The sequence below is a fragment of the Scyliorhinus torazame genome, chromosome 25, assembly GCF_047496885.1.
Source record: "Scyliorhinus torazame isolate Kashiwa2021f chromosome 25, sScyTor2.1, whole genome shotgun sequence".
In the NCBI taxonomy this organism is placed as follows: Eukaryota; Metazoa; Chordata; class Chondrichthyes; order Carcharhiniformes; family Scyliorhinidae; genus Scyliorhinus; species Scyliorhinus torazame.
The window spans coordinates 16,352,508-16,364,132 of NC_092731.1; the positions used below are offsets into that span (position 1 = coordinate 16,352,508).

Genomic DNA, 11,625 nt, shown 5'->3' on the forward strand with positions numbered 1-11,625 from the left:
ACTCACACACACATATACACACTCACATTCACACACACATATACACACTCACACACACTCACCCCGCACTCACACCCCACACACTCACACACACAGTCACACTCACACTTATCCTAAACTCAAACACTCACACACACACACTCACACCCATGCACACAGTCACACTCACACACACATTCACACACACATATACACACTCACACACACTCACTCACAACCACACAAACTCAAACTTACACACTCACGCCCACACACGCTCACCCACTCACACCCACACACACTCACACCCACACACACATACTCACACCCACACACATTCGCACTCACCCACACTCACACCCATGCACACTCACACTCACACCCACACACACTCACACCCACACATACTCACCCTCCCACATACTCACACACACACTTACACACTCACACACACTCACTCACCCTCACACCCACACACTCAAACTCACACACACACACACTCACACACACACTCACTCACACTCACACCCATGCACAGTCACACTCACACACACATATACACACTCACATTCACACACACTCACTCGCACTCACACCCACACACACAGTCACACTCACACACATTCACACCCACTCACACACTCACACCACACACACTCACACTCACACACACTCATGCACTCACACTCACACTCATACTCACACACTCACACATTCACACTCACACACACTTACACCCACACACACTCACACCCACACACACTCACACATACTCACACCCACACACACTCGCACTCACCCACACTCACGCACTCACACCCACACACCCTCACACTCACCCACAAATACTCACCCTCCCACATACTCACATACACTCACTCACACACACACACTCACACCACACTCACTCACACTCACACCCACACACACTCAAACTCACACACACACTCGCACACACTCACTCACACACATTCACTCACACTCACACCCATGCACACAGGCACACTCACATACACACTCACATTCACACACACATATGCACACTCACCCCGCACTCACACCCCCACACACTCACACACACAGTCACACTCACACTTATCCTAAACTCAAACACTCACACACACACACTCACACCCATGCACACAGTCACACTCACACACACATTCACACACACATATACACACTCACACACGCTCACTCACACTCACAACCACACAAACTCAAACTCACACATACTCACACCCACACACATTCGCACTCACCCACACTCACGCACACTCACACTCACACCCACACACGCTCACTCACCCTCACACCCACACACACTCAAACTCACACACACACACTCACACACACACTCACTCACACTCACACCCATGCACAGTCACTCACACACACATATACACACTCACATTCACACACACATATACACACTCACTCACACTCACACCCACACACACAGTCACACTCACACACTCACACTTATCCTAAACTCAAACACTCACACACACTCACACTCACAACCATACACACTCACACCCATACGCACTCACCCTCCCACATACTCACACACACTCCCACACACTCAAACTCACACACACACTCACACGCACCCACTTACACACACACACTCACTCACATTCACACACACTCACTCAAACTCACACACACTCACTCACACTCACACACACTCACACCCACGCACACAGTCACACTCACACACACACACTTACACACACTTATCCTAAACTCACTCACTCACACACACTCAGCACATGCACACACTCACACACATACACACACCCACACACTCACTCACATACACTCACACACTCACTTACATTCACACACTCAATACATACATGCACACACTCACACACACACTCACACACTCACTCACATACATACACACACTCATTCACTCACTCACACTCACACACGCACTCACACACATGCACACTCACACACACTCACATTCACACACATTCACACCCTCGCCACACACACACGCACACACACACACGTACACACACACGTACACACACACTCACGCACACACTCACACAGGCACTCACACACACGCACACTCACACTCACACACATTCACACACATTCACACACTCACACGCCCTCACCACACACACACACACACATGTACACACACACTCACACACACATACACTCAGTCACACACTCACATACACACTCACACACACTCAGTCACACACACAAATTCACACACACTCGCTCTCACACACACACACATTCACACACTCCCACACGCACTCATACACTCACTCACACACACAGACACACTTACATTCAATGTCATTGCCATCGCTGAATCCCCGACACTCAACATCCTGGGGTTACCATTGATCAGAAACTGAACTGGACCCAGCCACATTAATACTGTGGCTACCAGGGCAGGTCAGAGGCTGGGAATCCTGCGGAGAGTAACTCACCTCCTGACCCCCCAAAGCCTGTCCACTATCTACACGGCACAAGTCAGGTACCGTTCCACGTGCTCCCTGTATGTGGGGGACGAGTCCCTGAACAATTGCCAGGCTGGAGTCTCCCCAGCGAAGCTGGAAGATCCCGGGTGGCTGTTCGATTTTTTGCGGGACCCAGATTGCCACATGTTGTGAGATCTGGTTAAATCTGTGCCAATGTGCTTCGGTGGTGGAGAGAGTGAATGTTTGTGGTGGGGATACCAATCAAGTGGCTGCTTTGTCCTGGATGGTGTCGGGATTGCCTTGTTGGAGCTGAGCTCATCCAGAGTGACGGATGCAGGATTTCAGACATATCGGATGATAAGCATTTGGCAATTTAAGGGTTAAAATCCTGGGTGAGAGTGTGTTCGACTGCAGCGGTCATGTTTTTAAACGAATATTGTTTTGCAAAACCGGAAAGGTTTTGGGAGGCAGAGGTGAAATTGACCTCTCTTCACAGAATGATGGAATTGGCGGGCGCCCTATGCTCCAGTCCTCCGCGATTCTCCGGATCCCGGGGCTGCGAGTCACGTGGTCAGGGACCAGTTATGATCTCTACCAGCGCGGGCCTGGCGTGGTGACCCCGCGGTGGGCCATGGGGGGTAACGCGTTAGGGGTGGTCCCTGGGAGGGAGAGGGGTCTCCCTATTGCAGGGGTCCCTGGGGGGGGGTGAATCCCCTCATCAGGACGTCCCGAGGCAGAGAGGGGCTGATTGGGTCACCCATTTAATACCTAGGATCTTAAAACGCCAATCCTCGTATAAAGGAGACTTCACGATGTTACGGTCAAATAGATTTAAATTCCGGATAAAATACGTATAATTAATATTGGAAGATACGGGATTCTGCCGTAATCGGTGGGGCGGGATCCGGCGGGAAGGAGTGGCGTGGACCACTCCGCCGTCGGGCCGCACCTTCAGGGGCTAGACCGGGTCCCAGAGTGGTTGGCGCCGAAGAGTCTCCGCCGGCCTGCGCGAGCTGGCACATGCACGGGAGCGCCCGCGTGTGCTGGCGGCATCCCAGCGCACGCACAGAGGGCTTCGTCTCCGCACCGGCAATGGCCGACCGCTACAGCCGCCGGTGCGGAAGAATAGAGTTCCCCCACGGCACAGGCCCGCCCGCGGATCGGAGGGCCCCGACCGCGGGCCAGGCCACCGTGGGGGCACCTCCCGGGGCCAGATTCCCCCCGACGTCCCCCCCCCCCCACCCCGCCCCGAGAACCCCGGAGGCCGCCCACACCACCAGACCCAGCAGTAAGGACCTACTCTAATTTACGCCGGCGGGACCGGAAAAAACAGGTGGCCACTCGGCCCATCGCGGGCCGGAGAATCGCCGGGGGGGGGGCGCTGCCAGCGGCCGCTGACCGATGCGGCGCAATTCACCCCCGCCAAACCCCCGGTGCCGGAGAATTCGGCAACCGGCGGGGGCGGGATTCACGCCGCCCCCCCCCCCCCGGCGATTCTCCGACCCGGCGGGTTGGATCAAGCAAACAAGGGTAAACTATTATCACTTACTGGAGGGTTTGCTAACCAGAGGACCACAGAGTTATGTTTAAAACAAAAAGAGGGAGATAGTCAAAGGACGGTTACAGAGGGAGGCCATTCAACTCATTGTATCTGTACTTGCCCACTGAAGGTGCAATTCACCTAAAGCCACTCCCTCCCCTTCCCCTGAAGGCGCTGACCCTCTCTCCCCCTCCCCTGAAAGTACTGACCCTCCCTCCCCCACCCCTGAAAGTACTGACCGTCCCTCCCCCGCCCCTGAAGACACTGACCCTCTCTCCCCCACCCTGAAAGTACTGACCCTCCCTCCCCGCCCCTGAAAGTACTGACCCTCCCTCCCCCACTCCTGAAAGTACTGACCCTCCCTCCCCCACCCCTGAAAGTACTGACCCTCCCTCCCCCACTCCTGAAAGTACTGACCCTCTCTCCCCCTCCCCTGAAACCCTGGCGGGCTTTAAAAAATGGATAAATCCCCAGGTCCAGATGAGTTGTATCCCAGGCTGCTGTGAGAGGCAAGGGAGGAAGTTACAGGGCCTCTGACCCAAATTTTTAACTCCTCCCTGGCCACAGTGCTAGAGTGAAGTGCGAGAGGATTGGACGACAGCTGATGTGGTTCCACTTTTCAGGAAGGGTGGTGGAGATAAACCAGAGAATGGCAGACCAGTGAGCCTCACATCAGCGGTAGGGAAGCTATTGGGAAAAATTCTGAAGGAGAGAATTAACCCTCCACTTGGCTTGATCAGGGTCACTCACATGGCTTAGTCAGAGGGAGGTCAAGCCTAATGAATCTGATTGAATTTTTGAGGAGGTGTGTAGATGAGGGCGGTGCAGTTGATGTAGTTTACATGGATTTCAGCAAAGCCTTTGACAAGGCCCCACATGGGAGACTGAGAAAGAAGGTAAAAACGCATGGGATCCAGGGTAACTTGGCAAGTTGAATCCAAAGTTGGCTTAGTGGTAGGAGACAGAGGGTGGTGGTAGAGGCTGTTTGTGTGACTGGAGCTGGTGTCCAGTGGTGTACCACAGGGATCAGTGCTGGGTCCTTTATTGACCGTTATATAATATATATATATAAATGATATAGATGAGAATACGGTGGGGGCGCGAATGATAAATAAGTTTACAGTTAACATGAAGGTTGGCAGGGTTGTTAATAATGAGGAAGATGGTCTTAGGTTTCAGGAAGGCATGGGGCACTTGTCTTTAGTGTCCCAAGTAGGCTTACATTAACACTGCAATGAAGTGAAAATCCCCTCGTCGCCACACTCCGGCGCCTGTTCGGGTACACGGAGGGAGAATTCAGAATGTCCAATTCACCCAACAAGCACGTCTTTCGGGACTTGTGGGAGGAAACCGGAGCCCCCCCGGAGGAAACCCACGCAATCAGTCATGGCATCGACTGTAAGAGCAGGGGGTGATGTTGGAGAAAAAAAAAGAGCAGAAGGAGGTGACAGAGGGAGAGGGTGTACACAACTTTCGTTAGGCCACAGCTGGAGCACTGCGGGCAGTTCTGGTCACCACACCATAGGAAGGAAGTGGCTGCACTGGAGGGGGTGCAGAGGAGATTCACCAGGACGTTGCCTGGGATGGAACATTGTAGCTGTGGAGAGAGGCTGGTTAGGCCGGGGGGTGTTTTTCCTCGAAGCAGAGAGGGCTGGGGGGGGGTGGGTGGTGGGGGGGGGGGGGGGGGGGGGGGGGGTGCTGATTGAGGTGGACAAAATTATGTGGGACACAGACAGGGTGGATAGAAATCAGCTGTCAATAACGAGGGGGGGCGTAATTTTACGGTGAAAAGCAGGAGTTTTGGAAGGGAATGGGGGCAGAGATTTTCACCCAGAGTGGTTGGCAATCTGGGATGCTCAGCCTGGGAGGGTAATAGAGGCGGGAAACCTCACAACCTTTCTTCTAAAGAATTTGGATGAGCTCTTGAAATGTCACAACATTCATGTCTGTGGGCCAAGTGCTGGAAAGTGGGATTAGTGCAGATTCAGGCTCGATGAGGCAAAGGCTCTCTTCTGTACTGTATGGCTCCATGATACGAACCCTTTTTTTTTCTTCCTTTCTTTCTTTTCTTTCTTTCTACCTTTCATTCTGTCTCGTTCATTCTTTATATCTGCTCTCTTTTTTTCTCTCTTTCTCTTTCGAACTTTTTTCAATCTTTTTTTTTTTCACTGTCTTTATTTCCTTCTTTCGTTCTTCCTTATTCCTTTTTTTCTTCTCTCTTTTCTTTCTCTCTCTCTCTCCTCTCGTTCTATCTCTTTCTGCCTCTCCAATCGTTCTCTCTTTCTCTTTCTCTTTCTTTCGGTCTTTCCAGCTTGTCCTGGGATGGAACATCAGTCGGTTGTCGATTAATCTCCGCCAGACGCAGACGCAGGAGGCGGGGGGGGACCGGGGATCTTTGGGGAAATCACAGGTTGAATTATTACCTTCCCAAACCTGCCCCGATCTCTCGCTCTGTCGCACGGTGTTATTGTCGGAAAGGAATCTGCTTTCTGCTGGTGACCTACTGTCAAAAGGCCTTGAAATTAAATGAAAATGAAAATCATTCGTTGTCCCAAGTAGGCTTCAAGTGAAGTTACTGTGAAAAGCCCCTAGTCGCCACATTCCGCCGCCTGTTCGGGGAGGCTGGTTACGGGAATTGAACCGTGTGTGGTGGTCACCACTGATGTATATATTGTATATAGAGGCTGTCAGTGTAGGTGCTTTGTGATAAGGCCCCTGTACTACAGGTACGGGGGTAGTTCCCTGCCTGCTGGTTCCGCCCAGTAGGCGGAGTATAAATATGTGTGCTCCCCATACAGCAGCCATTTCAGCTGCTGTAGGAGGCCACACATCTCAGTGTAATAAAGCCTCGATTACATCCTACTCTCGTCTTTGTGCAATTGATCGTGCATCATCGTACTGCTGGCCTGCCTTCGTATGCTTTCAAAGCCAGATATTTAGCCCAGTGTTGTAAAGCTGAGGATAATTCCTGAGCTGCTGACTGACAGGATCACCGGCAACACGGCTCCACAAACAGCTGGAACACGGCACCTCGGGGAGTTGCCAACTCCAGTTGGACTTATTCCCAGATGTTTCACCAGATGCCTATCCACCTCCAGGCATTTTTCATGCCTCCGACACCTCTGTAAACTAATTAAACGGAAGCCTTTGAAGGAAATTAAATAAAAAACGTTGATTGCTTCTCCCGGGTTTTGCTGCCAGCCGCGTCCAGGAGATTAACCTCCACTCCCTGGATACTCAGGGCAATCCCTGGAGGGTTGGCAACCGCCTAACTGACCCCGCCTGAGCTGACTGGTTTTCTGCCCTTCCTCTCCCGAGGTTGTTGCATTGCCCGCTCTCCCCGCTCCTCCCCCACCCAAACAGCCATATCCTCTGCATGGGCTTATCCAGGCAGGGGCTATTTGACTGCAGAGGCGTCCTCCCTCGGGGGTTCGCCCTATGACCAAGTCTGAAACATCTTTCGGCCCAAGTGGCCGAACCTCTGCCTGCAGGATCCCACCCTTCCCAATGCAGCATTGCCAAGGCGAGGGACCGTCTCTAAATCACACTCACAGAGCAAGGTGGAAAACAGTCTGGGGGGGGAGAAATGTTCGCCCCGGGTCATTGGGAAGAACTCCCTCGCTCTTTGTCCCCCCGGGATTATCACTTGCAACCCCTTCCCCATCCTGAAGGCAACCGAAGGGGTCATCAGTGCTGACCCCCCGCCCCCCAACATTTCTCTCTGGATCCCAGAGCACTGAGCCCAGATCCCTGGGTGGCACAGTGGTTAGCACTGTGGCTTCACAGCGCCAGGGTCCCAGGTTCGATTCCCGGCTTGGGTCACTGTCTGTGCGGAGTTTGCACGTTCTCCCCGTGTCTGCGTGGGTTTCCTCCGGGCGCTCCGGTTTCCTCCCACAAGTCTCGAAAGACGTGCTTGTTGGGTGAATTGGACATTCTGAATTCTCCTCTGTGTACCCAAACAGGCGCCGGAATGTGGCGACTAGGGGCTTGTCACAGTAACTTCATTGCAGAGTTAATGTAAGCCTGCTTGTGACAGTAATAAAGATTATTATTACGCAGCCTGATTTCAGCTGGAGCTAACCACGAACCTGCCTAATTCGAGTGGATAAATGAACACAAGTTAGTACCAGACGAACTGTACTACTGGACCAGCACAGATCTTTATCCGCATCCTCTTTAAGAGAGTTTTACAGCAAGGAAAGAGGCCCTTCGGCCCATCGTTACTGTGTCGGCCCTCAAGCCCCGATATATTCTAATCCCATTTCCAGCACTTGGTCGGTAGCCGTGTGCGCTGGGGCGTTCCGAGTGCTGATCAAAATGCTTCTTCGATGTTGTGAGGGTTTCCGCCTCCACCCCCCTTTCAGGCAGCGAGTTCCAGGCTCCCACCTCCCTCTGAATTACAAGCAAGGATTGTCAGTCCACATTGGTGCACACATCCATGGGAGGTGGGCGAAAGAAAAGGCGCACAGGCGCTCCGACACCTCAACGCATTTCGCAATGGGTTAGATGGCAGCAGTCTCATCGCTAAGTCAGAATGCTGCACAATCGCGTGTTCCCCTCCAGGGGACGCGGGCATGTAATGTTCCCGGTGCCCCGCGCTGATGAGGCGCTGGGCTGACATCTCCGTTCGCCCCCCCCTGGGTGGTGGGGGGGGGGGGCAAGTGATGCCCCACGGGACAAAGAGCGAGGGAGTTCGTCCCAGTGTCCTGGAGTGAACATTTCTTCCTCAGCCGGTATGGCTATGGGGTCACTGTCACAGTGCAGTGCGTGGGAGCTTACAGTGCCCGACTGTGCCCGACTGTGCCCGGAGGTCGGTGGGCCAACCCTTCCTACACCACAGCAGCGAGCAGGGGTGTGAAGGGCAACACTTGGCGGGCTGCAAGGCGGCTCGGGACGCCCACAGCTTGTGAAAGGCGCTATATAAATGCAACCCTTGTCTTTTCCCCTTTCGTTCCACCAGTACCACCTGCCAATCTCTCAGCCACTGGGAGTCTGCAGCCAGTGCCCCCCCCCCCCACCCCCACCCACCGCCCCCGAACCAGCCACTGGGAGTCTGCAGCCAGTGACCCCCCTCCCCCCCCCTGGGACCAGCCACTGGGAGTCTTCAGCCAGTGCCCCCCCCCCCCCGGAACCAGCCACTGGGGACTCTTCAGCCAGTGCCCCCCCCGGACCAGCCACTGGGAGTCTGCAGCCAGTGCCCCCCCCCCCCTCGGACCAGCCACTGGGACTCTTCAGCCAGTGCCCCCCCCCCCCCGGACCAGCCACTGGGACTCTTCAGCCAGTGCCCCCCCCCCGGACCAGCCACTGGGAGTCTGCAGCCAGTGCCCCCCCCCCCCTGGACCAGCCACTGGGAGTCTGCAGCCAGGGCCCCCCCCCCCTCCGGACCATGCCACTGGGAGTCTGCAGCCAGTGCCCCCCCCCCCCCCTCGGACCAGCCACTGGAGTCTGCAGCCAGGGCCCCCCCCCCTGGACCAGCCACTGGGAGTCTGCAGCCAGTGCCCCCCCCCCCCTCGGACCAGCCACTGGGAGTCTGCAGCCAGTGCCCCCCCCCCCCTGACCAGCCACGGCGACTCTTCAGCCAGAGCCCCCCCCCCCCCCGGACCAGCCACTGGGAGTCTGCAGCCAGTGCCCCCCCCCCCCCGGAACAGCCACTGCGAGTCTGCAGCCAGCGCCCTCCCACCCCCCCTGTGGACCAGCCACTGGGAGTCTGCAGCCAGTGCCCCCCCCACCCCCCCTGGACCAGCCACTGGAGTCTGCAGCCAGTGCCCCCCCCCGGACCAGCCACTGGGAGTCTGCAGACAGTGCCCCCCCCCCAGCGCCCCGTGGACCAGCCACTGGGAGTCTGCAGCCAGTGCCCCCCCCCGACCAGCCACTGGGAGGTCTGCAGCCAGCGCCCCCCCCCCCCACCCCCCGTGGACCAGCCACTGGGAGTCTGCAGCCAGCGCCCCCCCCCCATCCCCCCTGGACCAGCCACTGGGAGTCTGCAGCCAGGGCCCCCCCCGGACCAGCCACTGGAGTCTGCAGCCAGGGCCCCCCCCTGGACCAGCCACTGGGAGTCTGCAGCCAGGGCCCCCCCCTGGACCAGCCACTGGGAGTCTGCAGCCAGTGCCCCCCCCCACGCCCCCTGGACCAGCCACTGGGAGTCTGCAGCCAGTGCCCCCCCCCCCCGGACAGCCACTGGGAGTCTGCAGCCAGTGCCCCCCCCCCCCCCGGACCAGCCACTGGGAGTCTGCAGCCAGTGCCGCCCCCCCCCCCGGACCAGCCACTGGGAGTCTGCAGCCAGTGCCCCCCCCCCCCGGACCAGCCACTGGGAGTCTGCAGCCAGTGCCCCCCCCCCGACCAGCCACTGGGAGTCTGCAGCCAGTGCCCCCCTCCCCCCCCCCCCACCCCAGACCAGCAGCCTGAATTCTGGCAACATTCAAGGTGCATCAAGCGAGCCGAGCGTTGCATCCTCCGTGTTACCTTTGCCCAGCTGTGCCAGGCTCACAGATCGCAGCACACACACACACACACACACACACACACACACACAGGGCAGCAGCAACGAATAAATGTTGGGAGCGATGAGCCTCCGCAGGATCCCCCAAAAAATGAAAGGCTCTGACTCACTGTCGTCGTCCAAAGGAATCCGGGTCCTCCTTGCAGCAGGCGAGGTCTAGAGCCTCAGCCAGCGACACTCCATCTCCCGCCAGGTCCACAAGCTCCTGCTGGGGGGGACTGGGGGGTTTTGAGGGTAGGGTACCCGCTTGTCTTCAAGGACTCGCTCGCTCCCTCTGCGCGGCAGACGATGGATGTGTTTGCCTGTTGCAATTGGCAAGCACCCTGGGCTGCCTCTCTTCTCAGTTGGGCCGTCCTCCAGTAAGCTGGGAGAGAGAGAAGAGCGAGAGAGAGAAACGGTTTCCTTTGGAAATCCCCAATTCAGCTCTGACCTACCATCACTCCTCCGCTGTGTAACCCCTTCAATGCAGTTTTCGTGACTTAGTTTCAGCATCTCCCAGGGAGAATTCGAATTCCCCAGAGCAGCCAGGGGTAATTCCTTTTTAAAAAGGAATTTATAGAGTACCCAGTTCATTTTTTCCTATTAAGGGGCAATTTAGCGCGGCCAATCCACCTACCCTGCGCATCTTTGGGCTGTGGGGGCGAAACCCACGCAGACACGGGGAGAATGTGCAAACTCCACATGGGCAGCACGGTAGCATTGTGGATAGCACATTTGCTTCACAGCTCCAGGGTCCCAGGTTCGATTCCGGCTTGGGTCACTGTCCTGTGCGGAGTCTGCACATCCTCCCCGTGTCTGCGTGGGTTTCCTCCGGGTGCTCCGGTTTCCTCTCACAGTCCAAAGATGTGCGGGTTAGGTGGATTGGCCGTGATAAATTGCCCTTAGTGTCCACAATTGCCCTTAGTGTTGGGTGGGGTTACTGGGTTATGGGGATAGGGTGGAGGTGTGGACCTTGGGTGGGGTGCTGTTTCCAAGAGCTGGTGCAGACTTGATGGGCCGAATGGCCTCCTTCTGCACTGTAAATTCTATGTCTATCTATGACAGTGACCCGGGCTGAGATCGAACCTGGGTTCTCGGCCAACCCACTGCGCCACCCTGTCAGGAGTGATCCTAGCACACAAGTTCCCCATCAGTGACACTGGGTGGAGCAC

The 11,625-nt window shown here is 56.0% G+C and overlaps 1 protein-coding gene across 1 annotated transcript in view; it reads right to left on the bottom strand.

The window, feature by feature from the left end:
* LOC140402359 (TNF receptor-associated factor 3-like) overlaps positions 1 to 10,830 on the bottom strand; it is an 80,194-nt gene extending 69,364 nt beyond the window's left edge. Inside the window, exon 1 of the mRNA XM_072490085.1 lies at positions 10,585 to 10,830. The gene's annotated coding sequence lies outside the window, so the exon portion shown is untranslated. The remainder of the gene's footprint in view (positions 1 to 10,584) is intronic.
* Positions 10,831 to 11,625: the final 795 nt, after the last annotated feature.